Source organism: Dermacentor silvarum, chromosome 1, assembly GCF_013339745.2.
Source record: "Dermacentor silvarum isolate Dsil-2018 chromosome 1, BIME_Dsil_1.4, whole genome shotgun sequence".
NCBI classification, from domain to species: Eukaryota; Metazoa; Arthropoda; class Arachnida; order Ixodida; family Ixodidae; genus Dermacentor; species Dermacentor silvarum.
Window position 1 is genome coordinate 75,442,898 of NC_051154.1, and position 19,036 is coordinate 75,461,933.

Below are 19,036 nucleotides of genomic sequence, written 5' to 3' on the forward strand. Positions count from 1 at the left end.
CTTGCGATTCCATTGATTTGGCGATTTCGTCGGCAAGCACATTACCCTCGATTCCTCTATGGCCGGGAACCCAGCATATTATTACATGTCTATGAGATAGGTAGATGTTACACAAGAGTGAGTAAAGCTTAATAAAAACAGGATTCTTATGCTTTTGTAAAGATGTTAGCGCTTTTACAAGACTCAACGAATCTGTGAATATTATTGCCTTTTGTAGTTTCAGTTTGTCTATATGTTTCACTGCAGAAAGTACTGCGTAGGCTTCTGCTGTGAAGATGCTTGTTTGGGGGTTCAATACGTCAGATTTAGAAAAAGAGGGGCCGACAGCCGCGTAAGATACGCCAGCATGGGATTTGGATGCGTCGGTGTAGAATTCCGAGCACGAGTACTTCGATTGAAGTTCGCGGAAATGCACTGGAATTTCGAGCTCGGGAGCGTGCTTTGTGACCTCTACAAAGAATAGATCACACTCTATCACCTGCCATTCCCAGGGCGGTGACATCTTAGCTGGAGGCATTAGGCTATGTTCTAGAAGTGGTACATCCATCTCTTCGCTGAGTTCTCTTACACGCAGTGAGAAAGGCCGCCTCATAGAAGGTCGATTATAGAAAAGCGTTGCACACTTCAAATCATTAATGGTTACAGAACAAGGATGTTCCCGATCGGAGTGCACTTTGAGAAAATAGGTGAAGCTGATGTATGTTCTCTGGAGATGGAGTGACCACTCATTGGATTCTACGTATAAGCTTTCGACGGGGCTTGTTCTGAATGCGCCAGTGGCCAGGCGGATACCTATAGATGGTGGACAGGATCTAGCATTTTTAGCGCGCTCGGGGCGGCAGAGTGATATACCACGGCACCATAATCCAATCGTGACCGAATGAGGCTCTTGTGAAGATTCATTAAACACTTTCTGTCGCTGCCTCAGGATGTGTGAGATAAAATTTTCAGTAAGTTCATTGTTTTCAGGCATTTCGCCTTGAGATGTTTTATGTGGTGGGTGAAAGTAAGCTTAGAGTCAAGTATGATGCCTAAAAAGTTGTGTTCATTGTTCGTAGGTATTTGTTGTCCATACATTTCGATAGTGGAATCTGCAACAAGACCTTTCTTCCTGGTGAAAAGAACACAAGAACTTTTGTGGGGGTTTACTTTCAACCCATTTTCGTCTGCCCACTTAGACACTTTGTTCAACGCCTGCTGTACCTGTCTCTCGCACACTGCGAGGTTACATGACTTGACGCCTATTTGTATATCATCCACGTAGATGGAATAAAAAAAAAAAAATAGCTGGTGGTAACGAAGCACGAAGCGTGTTCATTTTGACAATAAAGAGTGTGCAACTGAGCACGCCTCCCTGGGGTACAGCAGTTTCCTGTATAAATGGACGCGACAGTGCATTACCTATTTTAACCCGGAATCTGCGGTTGTGTAAATATATCCTTCGATAATGTTTAACATATTACCGCGGATGCCAATTGCCGACAGATCGCGCAAGATTCCATAACGCCAGGTTGTATCGTACGCCTTTTCCATATCGAGAAACACGGATAAGAAATATTGTTTATGTATGAAAGCATCACGAATGTTTGTTTCGATGCGCACGAGATGGTCGGTTGTAGACCGTCCTTCTCTGAAGCCGCACTGATATGGATCAAGAAGTTTGTTGGACTCAAGGAAGTGTAAAAGGCGACGGTTTATCATTTTTTTCAAAAAGTTCGCAAATACAACTTGTAAGGGCTATTGGGCGGTAACTTGTTACTAATGTAGGGTATTTACCTTGTTTCAAAATCGGGACGACAAGGGATTCTTTCCATGCAGTAGGTAGGTACCCGGCAGCCCATATAGCATTGAAAAGTGCGAGTAGTGTTATTTGAGTATCGCTGTGGATATGTTTAATCATATCGTACATGATCCTGTCAGGTCCAGGTGCAGAGCTCCGACATGTATTCAAGGAGGCTCTCAACTCGGCGATGCTAAAAGGCGTGTTATAAGGTTCGTTCTGTCTGCATTTGCGATCGATAGCCTTGCGTTCTGCGATTTGTTTGTGCTTTAGGAAGGCCTCGGAATAATTATTCGAACTAGATATGTACTCGACGTGTTCGCCAAGAGCGTCAGCTTGGTCTTCCAAGCTGTTCGCTTCGTCGTTTACGAGCGGCAACGGATGAATTTGTTTTCCCTTTAGCCTTCTTAGCCCGTGCCATACTTTCGCCTCTTGAGTGTACGAATTTATACCCGAGAGAAACTACTCCCAGCTTGTCCTCTTAGCCTGTCTTCGCGTCCTTCTTCCCTGGGATTTAACGCGTTTAAACTCTATTAGATTTTCAGTTGTACGACATTCACTTAGTTTGCCCCAAGCTTTATTTTGTCTCCTTCGTGCCTTTCTGCAATCTTCATTCCACCAGGGGACCCGTCTTTTGAATGAAGTACTCGTTTGAGGAATGAACTTCTCGGCGGCGTCAGTGATAAAAGCAGTAAAATATGATACGGCGTGATCTATATTATAATTATTTATAAAATCTTGTGATAAGTACGTGAATTCCCTAAAGCATTCCCAGTCAGCTGAGGCCAGTTTCTAGCGTGGGACATGCGGAAGGGAGTCATGTTCGGTTACTAAATTTAGGGTTACTGGGAAATGATCACTTCCGTATGGGTTTTTAATTACACGCCATTCTAAATCAAGGAAAAGTGAGGCAGAGCTAATCGACAGGTCTATTGATGAATATGAACTATGATGCCTATTGTAATATGTTGACTCATTCTTATTGAAGAGGCACGCACCGGAGTTAACAAGGAAGTTTTCAATGAGTCGACCTCTCGCGTCGCATCGCGAGTCTCCCCAAAGAGTGTGATGAGCATTAAAATCACCAGTGATAATGTATGGTTCTGGGATCTGGTCGATGAGGCTGTAAAATTCCGTTTTACCGAGGTGATGGTTCGGTGGTATGTAAATGGAGCAAATGGTTATAAGCTTGTTGAATAAAATTGCTCGCACGGATACAGCCTCGAGAGGCGTGTGTAGGGCAAGCTGTTGGCAAGCAATAGACTTATTTACAACTATGGCTACACCTCCGGACGAGGTAGAAGCGTTGTAACCATCTTTACGAAAAATGGCATATTGCTTGAGGAAATTGGACTGTGTAGGCTTTAGTGCGTTTCTAGGGCACACAGCACCTTCGGATTAAATTTATGTATGAGTTCTGTGATGTCGTCGAGGTTACGTAGTAGTCCTCTGACGCTCCACTGCAGTATCTGTGTGTCCATTTTGCAGACGATGTTTGTGCTGTGTGTCTCGTGTAAAAACACTAACTTACAGAGCCCTTGTCAGGCCCTGTGATGCGGGCTTTTTCTTTTTTGGAGCGATCGCGAGATTCTCGCGGCTCCTTAGGCGCTGGCGGCGCCGTCTGACCGGTTGTGTCCATCGCCTCTTGCGAGGCGCTGGACACGCGCTCTTGCGAGCGGTTGGTTTGACGGGTAGGCCTTGCCTCGAGGGACGAGGCCCTGGAGGCCACCAGCCGATGGCCCCTTCTTGTGAGTTGGCGGAGCAGCGCTAGCTGCAGCCGCCGAGGGGGCGGATGGCGTCACCGCCGGCTCACTCTGTGTGGGCCGGACAGCTGCCGGATGCCGCTGTGGCGTTGCCCCCTGACGCGCCACCTCGGCAAAACTGACTTTAGGCAGGCATGACGCCCGCCTGCGAGCCTCTTTGAAAGTTATATTTTCCTTTACTTTGATCGTGACTATTTCTTTTTCTTTCTTCCAAGACAGGCATGACCGCGAGTATGCGGCATGCTCGCCATCACAGTTGACACAGTGTCGAGTGTTTTCGCATGTTTCAGAGGCATGGTCACCGGAACTACATTTAGCACATGTCTGTCGGCCTCGGCAGTTCTGGGAACTGTGGCCGAAACGCTGGCACTTGAAGCAACGAAGAGGATTTGGTACATATAGGGTCTGGCCCGTAGCTTTACATAGCCTGCCTCAATTGTCTCGGGCAGGATGCTTGAGCCAAAAGTAAGTACTATATGTTTGGTTTTGATCTCTTTGCCGTCCCGTCTTAGCATGATTCGTTTAACAGTGATCACGTTTTGCTCTCTCCAGCCTTCCAACAGTTCAGCTTCTGTCAGTTCCGTGAGGTCATCGTCGGAGACAACACCACGGCTGGTGTTCATAGTTCGGTGCGGGGATATTGTAACTGGGATCTCCCCGAATGACACCCCAGTGAACCACAAATATCCATTGGATGTACCACAAAAGACCAAATATCCAAGACATTTAACGACGTCCAGTTTACATCTATAGTATGTTCGACTAGTACGTGGCAGTCAAGGGTCATCCAGAGGACGTCGAATGTCCTTATGATTTGGACATCTCTTGCACATTCAAAGCTCTCGTGCATTGATCGTACATTGTGCGTTATGAGTCGATGCACGCACTATGCCGCAGAAATACAAGCAAATTGTCTCTAATGCCTAACAATGGGAACCTAGGAGAGCAAAAGCATTAAATTAATTATTTTGCAATTTAGCACGACCTTTGCACGCACTGCTGGAGGTCTAGTAACGTTGCTGCCGAACACCGCGCGCAAAAGCCATTTTTTTCCTTCCTCCATGGCAAAAGCCAATACTTTCGCCATTTTTTCGCTATGCTTTCGGTCTCGGTTACGTCATTTTCTTTATCATACAAAGATGCTTTATTTTTCAGTTATATCTATTAGTACATTGTTGAAAATACGTAACCTTTGACTTGCTGATGTATTACGACAGTTTATAAAGAAAAAAAAAGCTTGAACTCGCAATAGCTTTGACTTCGCATCGCCACTGATATCAATTCAGCAACACGCGCCTCGATGCAAGTGCGCAGCAGTGCTCCGGGCGCGAGCAGCGTGTGCTTTATTTGTGTTTTTTCGACTTTTGTGCGGTTGACCATGGCCTAATTAAGTACGTTTATACTAGGCAGAACTGTACAGTTGCTTGCTGAAATTTAGAGCTGTGCTTCTGACTGCTATTTGTGGTACGTTTGTTCGCCTTGCGGAGCGCTTACGGGAGTGTTCTGGAGGCAATGTTTTGATGGTTAATTTTCACACATGTTTGTATCGCTTGGTTTCCGGCGTTCCTCTTCAAGTGTCAGGGATATTTCTCATTTGCAATGCCTATCTCTAAGTCTCTAGCAGCATTATGTTATTGGCACTTTTGTGATCTGAGAAGCTGCCTGACCAAGTTGCCTATCAAGATGAACATTCCATCTCTGGATTCTGCTTGCGTGGAATTTATTTTACCATATATTTTTCAATGCAGCTAGAAAGTACTGGCTTTCTATCTTGAATCCGGTGGCCCCAGAAGCAGCTGCTGGCAAGCAGGCCATGCACTTTGGTCATTAATTAGTATGTGATACTACCTCTTACTAATCAGTTTTATTCTTTTTAATTATAATTGTGGCACTGTGCCTACTAGTCATTTTGTGCCTACTCGTTACTTGTGTTTTAATAAAGTTTAATTTTCAAGAATCTGTTTTTGATTACGTTTTTTTTTTCTTTTTTTTTTTTTTTTTTTTTTAGATCCGCGTTTAACCTGTTTGTGTACAGCGAGAACATGTAATGAATAATTTCATACATGTGCGTGGCTGGGGGCTGATCATTTTTGTAATAAAGATTTATCAGTTGTATAAATAAGAAAGTAACATTGGTATGACATTGTGAGTTTCACAGGTGTGCTTTACCTAGTGCTTACTGAACTCACTATTTTTCATTTATCCATTGCAGGATTTGTAATGATGCATAATGATCAAAATGCGGATTTACGGTTTTGTTAGCACAGTTTTCGCATTTTGATGAGCGCTAGAACTATATATAAAAGTTGACAGTCACTTTAGCGAACACTGAAGAGGATGAAGGCAGAAGCCTGCGCACTCACGAAGCATTAATTAAATTATTTGTCATTCGCATGCGTTGTTACTTCCATTTTATTCTCCTACCAAAGTTGTGGGCTCGAGTGCCTTAATTAAGTTCATCATAATTAACACCAATGGTTGCGGGCTCTACTCCCACCAAAGGTCGAGGGTTTGAGTGCCTTAATTGTATCTTAACTTTGTCTTAATTAACACCAAAAGTCGTGGGTTCGACTTCCACCAACGTTCGACAGTTCGAGTGCCTTAATTAACTTGCCTTAAATAACTTCGCTCTAATGAACACCCAAGGTAGTGGCTTCAACTCTACCTTCACCATGTCAATTGGAATCCAACTTGGAGATAATTTGGAGGTGTGGCCGGTTCGCCCATATCTCCAAGTGGTTTCGACTCCCAACAAAGGCCGTGGGTTAGAGTGCCTCAATTAACTCTATCTTAATGAACTGTGCCTTAATTCGCTTTGACCTAATTAACACCAAAGGTCGAAGGTTCAATCCCCAATTTTGATGCCATTGAATTTTGGTGCTGCGACGCTGGACATCGGATTTTCGACCATTGAGCTATCTAAGGATTTCACCTTAAGTGTTGCAGTTTATATTTTCACATTCACACGTTTACACGTTAACAAAACATTTCAAGCAAAGTCACCAGCTACATGCCGACAATGTGGGACAGTGGGTAACTGTGCCATTAGTGTGCCTCAGCAGATGTACCATCGAGGACAAATTAAATGCGAACAGCGGAGCGTGTGGCCGAAGCATAACTAAAGGTATACGGTGTATGTCGTCGGCCTGTCGTTGTGCACGTGCGTGGGGATATAGTTCTCAAGGAAGAGTGCAGCCCTGCTCGCCCTATTGCGATAAACGTCACCCGTATTTTGTCCGAAAGTTGTTTTCTCATCTCTCCTCGGGCAGTGCCATACCCACATGGCAGTACACTGTTATGGTGACTAGCACCATCGCTACATCTGTAGCGTGATATAGCTGGCATGCACCCAGCTTGCTAACGTGCATTGCTTTGCTTTTGTTACCACCATCAAAGCTGCCAGTGTCTAATCGTAATTTGAATAGCACGAAAAATGTATTGCATTGGATGCGCAACAACAGTGCTAGCCACCTTAAAAGTAATCACAGATAGGAATGGCACTGCAATGGCGGGGTGAGAATACAAGCTTCCAACAAAATACAGGTGACGTAATACGCACTAGGACAAGCAGCCCCGCACTCTGCATCGAAACCACATGCATGTGTACAATCATCGCTGGCCGACGCCACACATTGTGCTTTTAGTTACGTTTTGGCCACACACTCTGCTGTTCGTATTTCATTTGTACTCAATAGTACATCTACTGTGGCACTCGCAGGTATACAGCTCATTATAGGGACAGCAGGAAAGATCCACTAGATGTTCTATGGACGTCCTGCGTCCCAAAAAAGAACATCTATTAGAGGTTACTTATGTCCAGCTGCGACATCCTTTCAACGTTAGAGCAACGTGATCTGGATGGGACTTAGATTATCCATGGTATGTATTTGTAACGTTGTTTGGAGAAATATAGATATCTATAGGACGTGTGCAATGTCTCAAGCATGATGTTCTATGGACATCTATGGTACATTAATGGTTCACTGGGACTAGGTTAGGAAGCTTTTCGTGCTGTTTCACATCGCGGAGTTCCAAAAGGAGGTCGCCGCTAGCCATTTTCGATGCTCTGTAGCCTGCTCCAAGAGCTTTCGTCAGACTTTTCGAAACGAGAAAGCGTGAGATCATTCTCACCGTCTTTTCGGATTATTCAGAATGGATCACATGAAATCGGGGGAAGTTTTGTAATCTGTTGCCATGGGATTCAAAAATATCTTCGCTGCGCCCTCGTTTGTGAGAGCGACCAGGGAGTCGGGGGAATGACGAAAAAGCCATAAGCTAACAATGATTTCGGTAACTATGCCAGCCGCCCACCACCGAGCCCAACAAGGGGACGCTACAAGACCCGAAGGAGATGCAGATGCCAGCTGTACATATAGTCACTATAACCTAATATAATAGACCCAAGGATGGATAAACTACACCAGGTTAACCCTTGCTGCCTGGAAAATTGGAAGTAAAACGAAGTAAGGAGAAGACAGGAGAGATGGAAAGTGAGAGAGAAAGACGAAGGTTGGAGGGAGAGAGAGAGAGACAGGAAAAGGCAACTACCGATTTCCCGTGCCGTCTACGTGAAGCCGAGGCCAAAGGGGTGTGTTGCCTCCGCCGAGGGGCCTTAAAGGTCCAATCACCCGGCATCAGCTCAACCCCCAGGATCCCCTTTTCCCCGGACACGGCTAAGCCGCGCACGGTTAGGCGCGGGAGGGTCCAACCCTCGTGTGCTCGGGTACGTGGTGGCGCAACTCACCAAACGCCTGCTAACGCAGACGCCCCTGCGGGGGTGGGCTTTCATTCTAATGTTATTGCACGGTTCCCATTGGAGAACAAATATTTTTCTCGTTCTTCAAGCAGCATGTATCTCTCGTGTGTATTGTTGCGCATATAGTTTTCCATCAGTAGAGGTCTTGCGAAACGCAGACGAAGAAACATATGTAACGTTCTTGCTTGCCACTTCAAACAAGTAAAGCATTTCTACCCCATCCGGCGCCTTCTACTCAGATTTACGGGAAGCATTGTTATAGATAAAAAAAGAGGTAACTGCAGCGCAACATTCCATTCAAGTTTCCGCCTTCCTCGCGTAACAGAATGCGGAGTAATTGCTACGGGGTCATTTATTGCGGCCGGACCTCGAGCGCCGAAAACGGTTTTAGTAAGTCATTAGATGTATATGTTAATCTTTGGCCGTATGCCGTACGTGGAATTCTTTTCCAGTCGATACTTTAAAAAAGAAAAAAAAAAAGGAAAAGAAAGCCTGCGCGCTAGCGTAATTAGTGGCTATATAGTATGCCTACTTTTTTATATATTTATTGTCCACTGAATTGTATTAGAATTTATTCGCTTTCTTATATTTACCAAAATTAAACATTTGCTAAATTTATTCACTTAGCACGTATATAAAATCTGCCCGACTCTTGGCCGATCCCCGTGAGTGGGTATGCGCCAAAGAAAAGGTCATCATCATCATCATTAGTGGATACGGCGTTGCGCTGCTAAACTGGAGCTCGCGGGTTCAATCCAGGTCGCGGAATTCGATGGGAACGAAATGGAAAAAGACTCATGTACTTCTATTTAGGTGCACGTTAAGAACCCCAGGTGGGGAAAACTAAACCGGGTGCCTCATAATCATATCGTGGTTTTGCCACGTAAAACCGAAAAATTTGTTTAAATAAAAAAAAAAGCAAGTGGCTGCGTTTTTCGGCTTTTTTCTAGCGGTGTAAACAAAATAATTATTCTCGAGCCTGATTTCCGAGAAAAACATGTTACGCTTATCCTATATTTCATACATAAATGGAATTCCGGTCCCAAATGTATGACCGCTCAACTCAGCAGCTTGTATATTACCGTGGATGGATGGATGGATGGATGGATGGATGAGGCTGAACCCTTTAAATCGGGCGGTGGCATACGCCACCTAGCCATGGCTATTAACATAATTTGTACTTTGTGGTGGGTGAAATTTCACCCCTGCCTTAATTTTATCCACCAATCAGATAACCTCTGTTTGGTTATTTCTACCCGCTTAAAGTCTATTTTGCCTTCACTGTCCCTAAACCCCAATGCTTTGAGAAAATCAGCCCCGTTTCCTTGCACTGTAGGGTTAAGCCCCTTACAGAAAAGTATGAGGTGTTCAGCCGTTTCCTCTTCTTCTCCACACGCACAGCACAACGTGTCTATACCTTGGTACTTGACTCGGTACATCTTAGTCCGCAATACTCCCGTCCTGGCTTCAAACAACAAAGAGCTTCCCCTAGAATTATCGTAGATATTTTCTTTGGCAATTTCTTGCTTGAAAGTTCGGTATGTGCCCAGTGCTGATTTCGTCTGCATCCCTGTTTTCCACAGACCCCTCTCTGTTTCCTTAACCTTTTTCTTAACCGCTGTTTCCTGGTTTGCACCCCTCCTGCAGTCCAAATATTTGATTGACAGTTTTCTGGTCAGCTTCCTCCATTTTGTATCAACATTCCTCATGTACAAATAACTGAAAACTCTCCTTGCCCACCGCTTTTCTGCCATTTCTCTCAATCGCTCCTCAAATTCTATCTTGCTGCTGGCTTCCCTGCCCTCGAATGACGTCCATCCCATGTCACCCTGTACCCCCTGATTTGGTGTATTTCCGTGTGCTCCCAGAGCCAGTCTACCTACCCCTCGCTGCTTAAGCCCCTAAATTCCGTAAAATTCCGTAAAATTCCGAGCAAGCGCCCCCACCCGTGCAAGCGCCCCCACTCGCGGCTACGCTCTGGCATCGCCGGCAGCTTCACCGCTGGTAATCACTCGCCACCGATATCGTCGCTAGGCCTTTTTCAGTTCACTTCGAATCTGTAGCAGACGGCGCTTCAGAACGAACCGCCGACGCTCCCAAGCAGCAATGTTTTGTTACCGTCGTTGCCGCTTTACCCTCTCCTCGCAATAATTTCACACGATAAAGAAAACATGCTGATATTTGCGGCGCCACCAGCTGCGATGCGAGCATGGCCGAGCCGCGGTTCGCTGTCCGCCGTCGGTAGCCATGCACTGCAGCTGAGCTTCACTTGTATCGGAACTCTCATTAGAGCTAAACGTTTCACCGTGGACATGGTTTTTAATAAAGTGAACATTACGCGTCAATTTACTCTCGCGGACATAATTTTGCCTGGAATAGAAGCTGCATAACCAATGTTCGCGTCGCCGGTCGCGGCGACGCGCCGGTGCAGCGTCGATGCGCTTTCTGTAGTTCGTTTGGTGGTTTTGAGTAACGGTGGTGTTGAGAGTGGTAAACACCACTAACAAATCTTTGGCTTAATAAAGTTCATGTTCAATAAAATTTTAATACTAGTCCAACTGCGCTTTTTTTTTTTGCGGGAACATTTTGTCGTGGCCATCTTGAATTTTGGTGCCGTTCCGGGATAGCGCCCCCCCCCCCCCCCCCCCTAACTTTGCCGGTAATTTCGACTTGCTCGAGGGGGGGCGCTTGCTCGGAATTTTACGGTACGCATATCCTATATTTCACATATAAATGCATGTAATGCCGTTCCCAAATGTATGACCGCTCAACTCAGCAGCTTATATATCATAAACGGCTGCTTTCAGTTATCCGGTGCACTAGCATAACGACCATAATGAAACAATTAAATGAACGGCGTGACTCACATACACGCTGAGATATGTGCAGATCTGGTGCATTCGTTGAAGAAGATAAGAAAAAGTTTTCCTTGTCTGAATCAAGTTAGCAGATTTACAGGCTGCCCCAAAACGGGGCGTTTACATTGAATGACAGCTAGGAACTTGTTCAGCAGGACTTATTAACACCCGTGCATTAATTCTCTCGGGAACTGCGCCTCTGCGCAACAGCCACGACTCTCCGGCAGCACAATCATGCGGAATAACAGTCCTCACTTGCATCGGTCACTCACCTTTGAGACTGTAATAGTGCTGTTATGCGTTACATTCGAACGGAAACGACTTAAAAAGGATAAAGTCCTTATATAAGAAAAGTACCGCCATCTACTCTTTCCTCCGCCGTCTCCTCTTCTAAAGCGCTTGTTTTTTTTCTTTAATTTTTGCTTGCGAAAGCAAGTCGGCGGTGGCGCACCTAGAAAGTCTACGTTGAAGCTTTCAGGCCGGGTGCGCGCCGCCACCGCCGCCGGCATAGAGTTTCTAAATAAAAAACATATAGTAATATGAAACTCTATGGCCGCCGGCGACTGCGCAGATAGCCAAGTAGCGCAGAGGATTTTAAACATGTATTTGAGGCGGAAAAAAATATAGATAAAGAAGTGAAAGCGCGCGCTATCATCGTCCAATCGGAGATACAGGAGAGAGAGAAGCGGCGTTGATTAAAACCCCTATATATAAAAAGTAGCGCCATCCACTTCCCTCCTCCTCCGTTCCACTATCGCGCTCGGCGCGACCAGCGCGATCGAGGCGCGATATAAAGCCCCTATATTTATAAAAGAGGCGCCATCCACTTCCCTCCTCCTCCGTTCCACTATTGCGCTCGGCGCGACCAGCGCGATCGAGGCGCGATATCGACAGTGGCGCCGCCTGCGTCGGGCCTGCCGTGGCAGACGACAGCTAACGCGCTACCAGAGGAAATCCGAGGAAAACTTCGATCGCGCCCTGCGGAGACGTTTTTGAGGCGCGATTTTGCTTCGTCAGTCAGTAACTGGTCTTAATGATGCCGTTTTGGAAGTAGCAACGCGACGATGCGAGACGGCGCAAATATCAAGTGTGCAGCAAGCGTTTGCGCACGCCGGATGGTAAACAAAAAAAGCCTTTTGCCCTCGCCTTGTCGGTTGCGGCAACTTAAAGGGACACTAAAGAGAAACCGGAAGTTGAGCCTAAATGGTAGATTATCCTTTCACGATCACAGCCATACTATTCTTACTGCAAACAGATGTTTAATAAGCGAGAAAATAGCGAAAAACTGAAGGATAGGTGCTGACGCCCCTTCGAATTTCCCGCACTACACGTTCGTGACGTCGGAGATTACAAATGCAGGCCGGTCGCGATTGGTCGCTGTTAATAAAACACGAAATGAAATACACCTTAAACGTACATAAACAGCATTTGTCAACTTTTTAAACCGTTTCAAGCGAGGAAGTACAAGTTTAGCACAAAATTAAATAAATAAGAAAAAATGGCATGGCAATCCATGCGGCCGTGATAGTTTCGTTTTTGGTCAATGCATATATGGCATCGTCGCGCGCGCCTGTTCCGCTCTACGGTGTTTGGTTGCGTGTTGCGTGGCTCGAAAAACGTTGACTTCGCGGGAAACAGCCAGAAAATGCCTCGTGTGTGTAGTGTTGAGGGCTGTATAAATGGCCCAAGGCGCTTGCTCAGGGGCAGCGGCAGTGTTGACTCGATTGTGTCCTTTCATGTGGTGTCGCTCGGAGAGCCCCGGCTCCCCGGCGTTCGCAATGGCTCAGTGCTCTGCCGATGATAAAACGGCAAAAGAGCCAGAGAAACCGATGGTGTGCTCTCTGCATTTCTCGCCCTCGGAAAGTATCTTGGCGTGCCCCAGAGGCCAGTCATTTCTCGAGCAGCTGTTCCCTCAATGCGGCCTTCATCAAACCCCCTACCGGTGCCCCTGCAGCAGCAAACTGGCGGCTCGGTGAGTGCTGAATGTCATTAAATAAAGCCACGAAATAACCATACCGAGTACGTGCGCAACTTTCTACGCTTGTTCTGTCGGGAACATTGTCGCCTGGCTGACCGGACGCTTCGCCTTCCGTCGACGAAAACGAAGCTCTGTTTTCCGCCGGCGCGGCCGGCGGCTCACCGCGATCGCACGCGGAAACACCTACCGCTCGAGCACGGAGGATCATTTCGCGCTCCGTTTCACTGAATATCGCTGAAATGCAGTCCTACTTCCCTGGCGAGCTCTTCGTTGCAAGGTTCAGCGGCAGCAACGGTATCCATCGCGGTGAACGCAAACGCAGCGACCATGCATGCAGCCATGATGCATCCAGCGCCTCGGCCGTTTACGCAAGCGGTGACGTATCATGGCGCATTCTGATTCGCTGAGAGCAATGAAATCTGTGACGACACTGCTTCAGCGCCAAATCTGGGGTGAGAGAAATTTAGGAAGAGATATTTGGTCTTTGTTTACGAATTTCTCCGCTAATAATTCATATTTTTGCACCCAACAAAAACTGCATGCATTCCTGAAGGTCCCTCTTTTATTCTAGCTGAACTTCCTGTTTCTCTTTAGTGTCCCTTTAAGGCGCAGCAGCATGCCATCACAACGAAGTTCTTGTCCCTAACACGTTTGATCCGTTTGTGCGTACAGCACTTTCGTCGCACAGGCCCGAGAATGGCAGTCGGAGCGCGCTGGAAAGAAAAAAAAATATATCCAAAAGCGCAACGCGTGCTTCCACGTGACATGGATTGGCCAATGGGGGATGATGATAAGTGGTTCTTGAGGGAAAGGGAAAGGTTGGCGCTATCTTCTGCAGCCCTTGAGGGAGCACGGCTCAGCGCCAACGGGGAGGGGTAAGTGGGAGCGAAAGAAGGGATAGAGTGGAGTCGCCATGGCTGGGCGAAGCAAAACCGGCAGGCATAGGCGGCACGTATCAGGCCGAGATGGAAGGCCTTGGTGTGCTGCAGAGTCTGCAGGGGTGTTTTGCCAGGCCGGTCAGCCCGGGGTGGGGTGGGAGGCCGTGAGGCCTTCCCGCTTGTAGAAATGTCCTTAGAGGCGTGCGGAGAGCCCTGACGAGTCAAGGAACTCCACGACGCCTCGAAGTGCAGAAAGGTGGTGTCGGCCGGGGAAGAGGAGATCTTCCTCCTTGCCAGAGGGGAGGCCCAGGCGGCGGAACTCCTGCAGGAGTGGGCCCCGCTGCTGGAGGTACGCCGGGCAGGCCAGCAGGAGATGTTCGATCGTCTCCGGCTCCCCGCAGGAGCTGCAGGCCGGGGACGTCGCTCGTCCCAGTCGGTAGCTGCGTGCTGCCGTCCAGCTGCAGCCGATGCGGAGCCGGAGAAGGAGCGAGGTCTCCCTGCGAGCCAGGCCTCGCTGGGGGAGTGGTCGTGGGGGGCATCCCAGTGCCACCCGTTTGTCTGGGTGGTGGGTCGCCAGGTGTCGCCGCAGCCTCAGTCCTGTGAAGTCGCCCTCCGTCACGGCCCGACTGAGGGGCACAGTGGTGTGGTGGGCGTCCTTCGCCAGGGTGTCGGCTGCCTCGTTGCCCGGGATCCCTACGTGGGCGGGGATCCAGTGCAGGGACACCGGGTGGCCTGCGTCCTGCAGCGCTGTCAGCCGGGTAGACAGCAGTGCGACTCCAAGGCTGGCGCTTTCTGGCCTCTGCAGGCCGAGGAGCGCTGCCTTGGAGTCGCAGAGGATGGCCGCTGGTACCCCAGGAAGCTCCTCGGAGAGTAGGTCGACGGCCAGGTGGAGGCCTGCCACCTCCGCTGCAGTCGAGCTGGCGTGTCTGGGCAGTCGACACTGCCTGCTCTTCTGCAGGGCTGGTGCCGTGCAGGCCGCCGTGGCAGAGCCGGTGTCCGGTACCACCGAACCGTCGACGTACACCAGGAGGTGGTCTCCGAGGGTCTCGTCCAGGAGGCAGGCGGCCGTCTGCTGCAGGGCGCAAGCGGGCGAGCGCCTCTTCGAAATCCCGGGCAGCTCCGTGGGGATGGGGACAGGAGGCCTCTGCGGTGGGGGCAGCTGTACCGCATTCGGCGGTGGGTTGCCAACCACCTCCTCGTAGAGGCGGCACAGCTGACCCATCCTTGAGGAAGGCCGGGACTGGAGGCGACGCAGCAGGCCTCTGCCATCAGGAGCATGGTGGAGGCGGTCGACGTGCCTCAGCCCCTGCTGCAGGAAGAGGAGCGACAGGGGCCATGCTCCAGCCTCCGCAAGGGTAGCGGCAATCTGGGAGCTCCGGGGGACGCCCAGGCAGAGTCGGATGGCCGCCCGGTGCTGCAGCTCCAACTTTTCGAGGCGGCGTGGCGGCAGCGCCACCAGCGGGAGGTGCGTACCGCAGGTACAGTGCCTCTGCCATCAGGAGCATGGTGGAGGCGGGTCGACGTGCCTCAGCCCCTGCTGCAGGAAGAGGAGCGACAGGGGCCATGCTCCAGCCTCCGCAAGGGTAGCGGCAATCTGGGAGCTCCGGGGGACGCCCAGGCAGAGTCGGATGGCCGCCCGGTGCTGCAGCTCCAACTTTTCGAGGCGGCGTGGCGGCAGCGCCACCAGCGGGAGGGCGTACCGGCAGGTACAGTGCCTCTGCCATCAGGAGCATGGTGGAGGCGGTCGACGTGCCTCAGCCCCTTCTGCAGGAAGAGGAGCGACAGGGGCCATGCTCCAGCCTCCGCAAGGGTAGCGGCAATCTGGGAGCTCCGGGGGACGCCCAGCAGAGTCGGATGGCCGCCCGGTGCTGCAGCTCCAACTTTTCGAGGCGGCGTGGCGGCAGCGCCACCAGCGGGAGGGCGTACCGCAGCAGGTACAGTGCCTCTGCCATCAGGAGCATGGTGGAGGCGGTCGACGTGCCTCAGCCCCTGCTGCAGGAAGAGGAGCGCAGGATGCTCCAGCCTCCGAGGAGCGACTGGGAGCTCCGGGGGGCCCAGGCAGAGTCATGGCCGCCCGGCTGCAGCTCCAACTTTTCAGCCTGGCGGCCGCCACCAGCGGGAGGGTACCGCAGCAGTGCCTCTGCCATCAGGAATGGTGGAGGCGGTCGACGTGCCTCAGCCCCTGCTGCAGAAGAGGAGCGACAGGGCCATGCTCCAGCCTCCGCAAGGGTAGCGGCAATCTGGGAGCTCCGGGGGACGCCCCAGGCAGAGTCGGATGGCCGCCCGGTGCTGCAGCTCCAACTTTTCGAGGCGGCGTGGCGGCAGCGCCACCAGCGGGAGGGCGTACCGCAGGTACAGTGCCTCTGCCATCAGGAGCATGGTGGAGGCGGTCGACGTGCCTCAGCCCCTGCTGCAGGAAGAGGAGCGACAGGGGCCATGCTCCAGCCTCCGCAAGGGTAGCGGCAATCTGGGAGCTCCGGGGGACGCCCAGGCAGAGTCGGATGGCCGCCCGGTGCTGCAGCTCCAACTTTTCGAGGCGGCGTGGCGGCAGCGCCACCAGCGGGAGGGCGTACCGCAGGTACAGTGCCTCTGCCATCAGGAGCATGGTGGAGGCGGTCGACGTGCCTCAGCCCCTGCTGCAGGAAGAGGAGCGACAGGGGCCATGCTCCAGCCTCCGCAAGGGTAGCGGCAATCTGGGAGCTCCGGGGGACGCCCAGGCAGAGTCGGATGGCCGCCCGGTGCTGCAGCTCCAACTTTCGAGGCGGCGTGGCGGCAGCGCCACCAGCGGGAGGGCGTACCGCAGGTACAGTGCCTCTGCCATCAGGAGCATGGTGAGGCGGTCGACGTGCCTCAGCCCCTGCTGCAGGAAGAGGAGCGACAGGGGCCATGCTCCAGCCTCCGCAAGGGTAGCGGCAATCTGGGAGCTCCGGGGGACGCCCAGGCAGAGTCGGATGGCCGCCCGGTGCTGCAGCTCCAACTTTTCGAGGCGGCGTGGCGGCAGCGCCACCAGCGGGAGGGCGTACCGCAGGTACAGTGCCTCTGCCATCAGGAGCATGGTGGAGGCGGGTCGACGTGCCTCAGCCCCTGCTGCAGGAAGAGGAGCGACAGGGGCCATGCTCCAGCCTCCGCAAGGGTAGCGGCAATCTGGGAGCTCCGGGGGACGCCCAGGCAGAGTCGGATGGCCGCCCGGTGCTGCAGCTCCAACTTTTCGAGGCGGCCGTGGCGGCAGCGCCACCAGCGGGAGGTGCGTACCGCAGGTACAGTGCCTCTGCCATCAGGAGATGTGGAGGCGGTCGACGTGCCTCAGCCCCTGCTGCAGGAAGAGGAGCAGGGGCCATGCTCCAGCCTCCGCAAGGGTAGCGGCAATCTGGGAGCTCCGGGGGACGCCCAGGCAGAGTCGGATGGCCGCCCGGTGCTGCAGCTCCAACTTTCGAGGCGGCGTGGCGGCCGCAGCGCCACCAGCGGGAGGGCGTACCGCAGGTACAGTGCCTCTGCCATCAGGAGCATGGTGGAGGCGGTCGACGTGCCTCAGCCCCTGCTGCAGGAAGAGGAGCGACAGGGGCCATGCTCAGCCTCCGCAAGGGTAGCGGCAATCTGGGAGCTCCGGGGGACGCCCAGCAGAGTCGGATGGCCGCCCGGTGCTGCAGCTCCAACTTTTCGAGGCGGCGTGGCGGCAGCGCCACCAGCGGGAGGGCGTACCGCAGGTACAGTGCCTCTGCCATCAGGTGATGGCCAATGGGTGGTAGGCGGTCGACGTGCCTCAGCCCTGCTGCAGGAAGAGGAGCGACAGGGGCCATGCTCCAGCCTCCGCAAGGGTAGCGGCAATCTGGGAGCTCCGGGGGACGCCCAGGCAGAGTCGGATGGCCGCCCGGTGCTGCAGCTCCAACTTTTCGAGGCGGCGTGGCGGCAGCGCCACCAGCGGGAGGGCGTACCGCAGGTACAGTGCCTCTGCCATCAGGAGCATGGTGGAGGCGGTCGACGTGCCTCAGCCCCTGCTGCAGGAAGAGGAGCGACAGGGGCCATGCTCCAGCCTCCGCAAGGGTAGCGGCAATCTGGGAGCTCCGGGGGACGCCCAGGCAGAGTCGGATGGCCGCCCGGTGCTGCAGCTCCAACTTTTCGAGGCGGCGTGGCGGCAGCGCCACCAGCGGGAGGGCGTACCGCAGGTACAGTGCCTCTGCCATCAGGAGCATGGTGGAGGCGGTCGACGTGCCTCAGCCCCTGCTGCAGGAAGAGGAGCGACAGGGGCCATGCTCCAGCCTCCGCAAGGGTAGCGGCAATCTGAGAGCTCCGGGGGACGCCCAGGCAGAGTCGGATGGCCGCCCGGTGCTGCAGCTCCAACTTTTCGAGGCGGCGTGGCGGCAGCGCCACCAGCGGGAGGGCGTCTAGTACACTGTACCGCAGGCGTGATGGCCAATGGGGGAGTAGTAGTAGTAAGTGGTTCTTGAGGGAAAGGGAAAGGTTGGCGCTATCTTCTGCAGCCCTTGAGGGAGCACGGCTCAGCGCCAGACCAATGGGGGAGGTAAGTGGTTCTTGAGGGAAAGGGAAAGGTTGGCGCTATCTTCTGCAGCCCTTGAGGGAGCACGGCTCAGCGCCATGCCAATGGGGGAGCGGAGGAGGCTGAGGCGACAGGAGGCGGCGAGGAGGAAACGCCGGGGTGAGCGCGGTGGCGGCAAGATCTAAGAATGGCGCTACTTTTTATATATAGCGGCTTTAGCGTTGATCAAAGGATGGCGGTACTTACACCCACCTAAAGTCCCTATACACCCACCTAAAGTCCCCATGCACCCACCTACACGGCTGCGATCGTGGGCATTCATTGCAGATGGCGCCACCCTCCCCCATTCAAAAGGGATGGTGCTCGGCACAAGTACCCCCTTCTAGTACACTGTAGCACAAGCCAATATTCTAGGCACTATAACTATGCTTTGCCATTGGCTTTGCTTTAGAGGCTTTAAAGTGTACTAGACAATCTAGTACAATCTACTTTGCTTACACAGACCCATGGGGGCATACAGTTTTCTGC

The 19,036-nt window shown here is 51.8% G+C and overlaps 1 protein-coding gene across 11 annotated transcripts in view; it reads right to left on the reverse strand.

Moving 5' to 3' along the window:
* Nucleotides 1-19,036, reverse strand: part of LOC119466299 (chromodomain-helicase-DNA-binding protein 7-like) — a 554,757-nt gene that overhangs the window by 391,174 nt on the left and 144,547 nt on the right. The gene's annotated exons all lie outside the window — the stretch shown is intronic.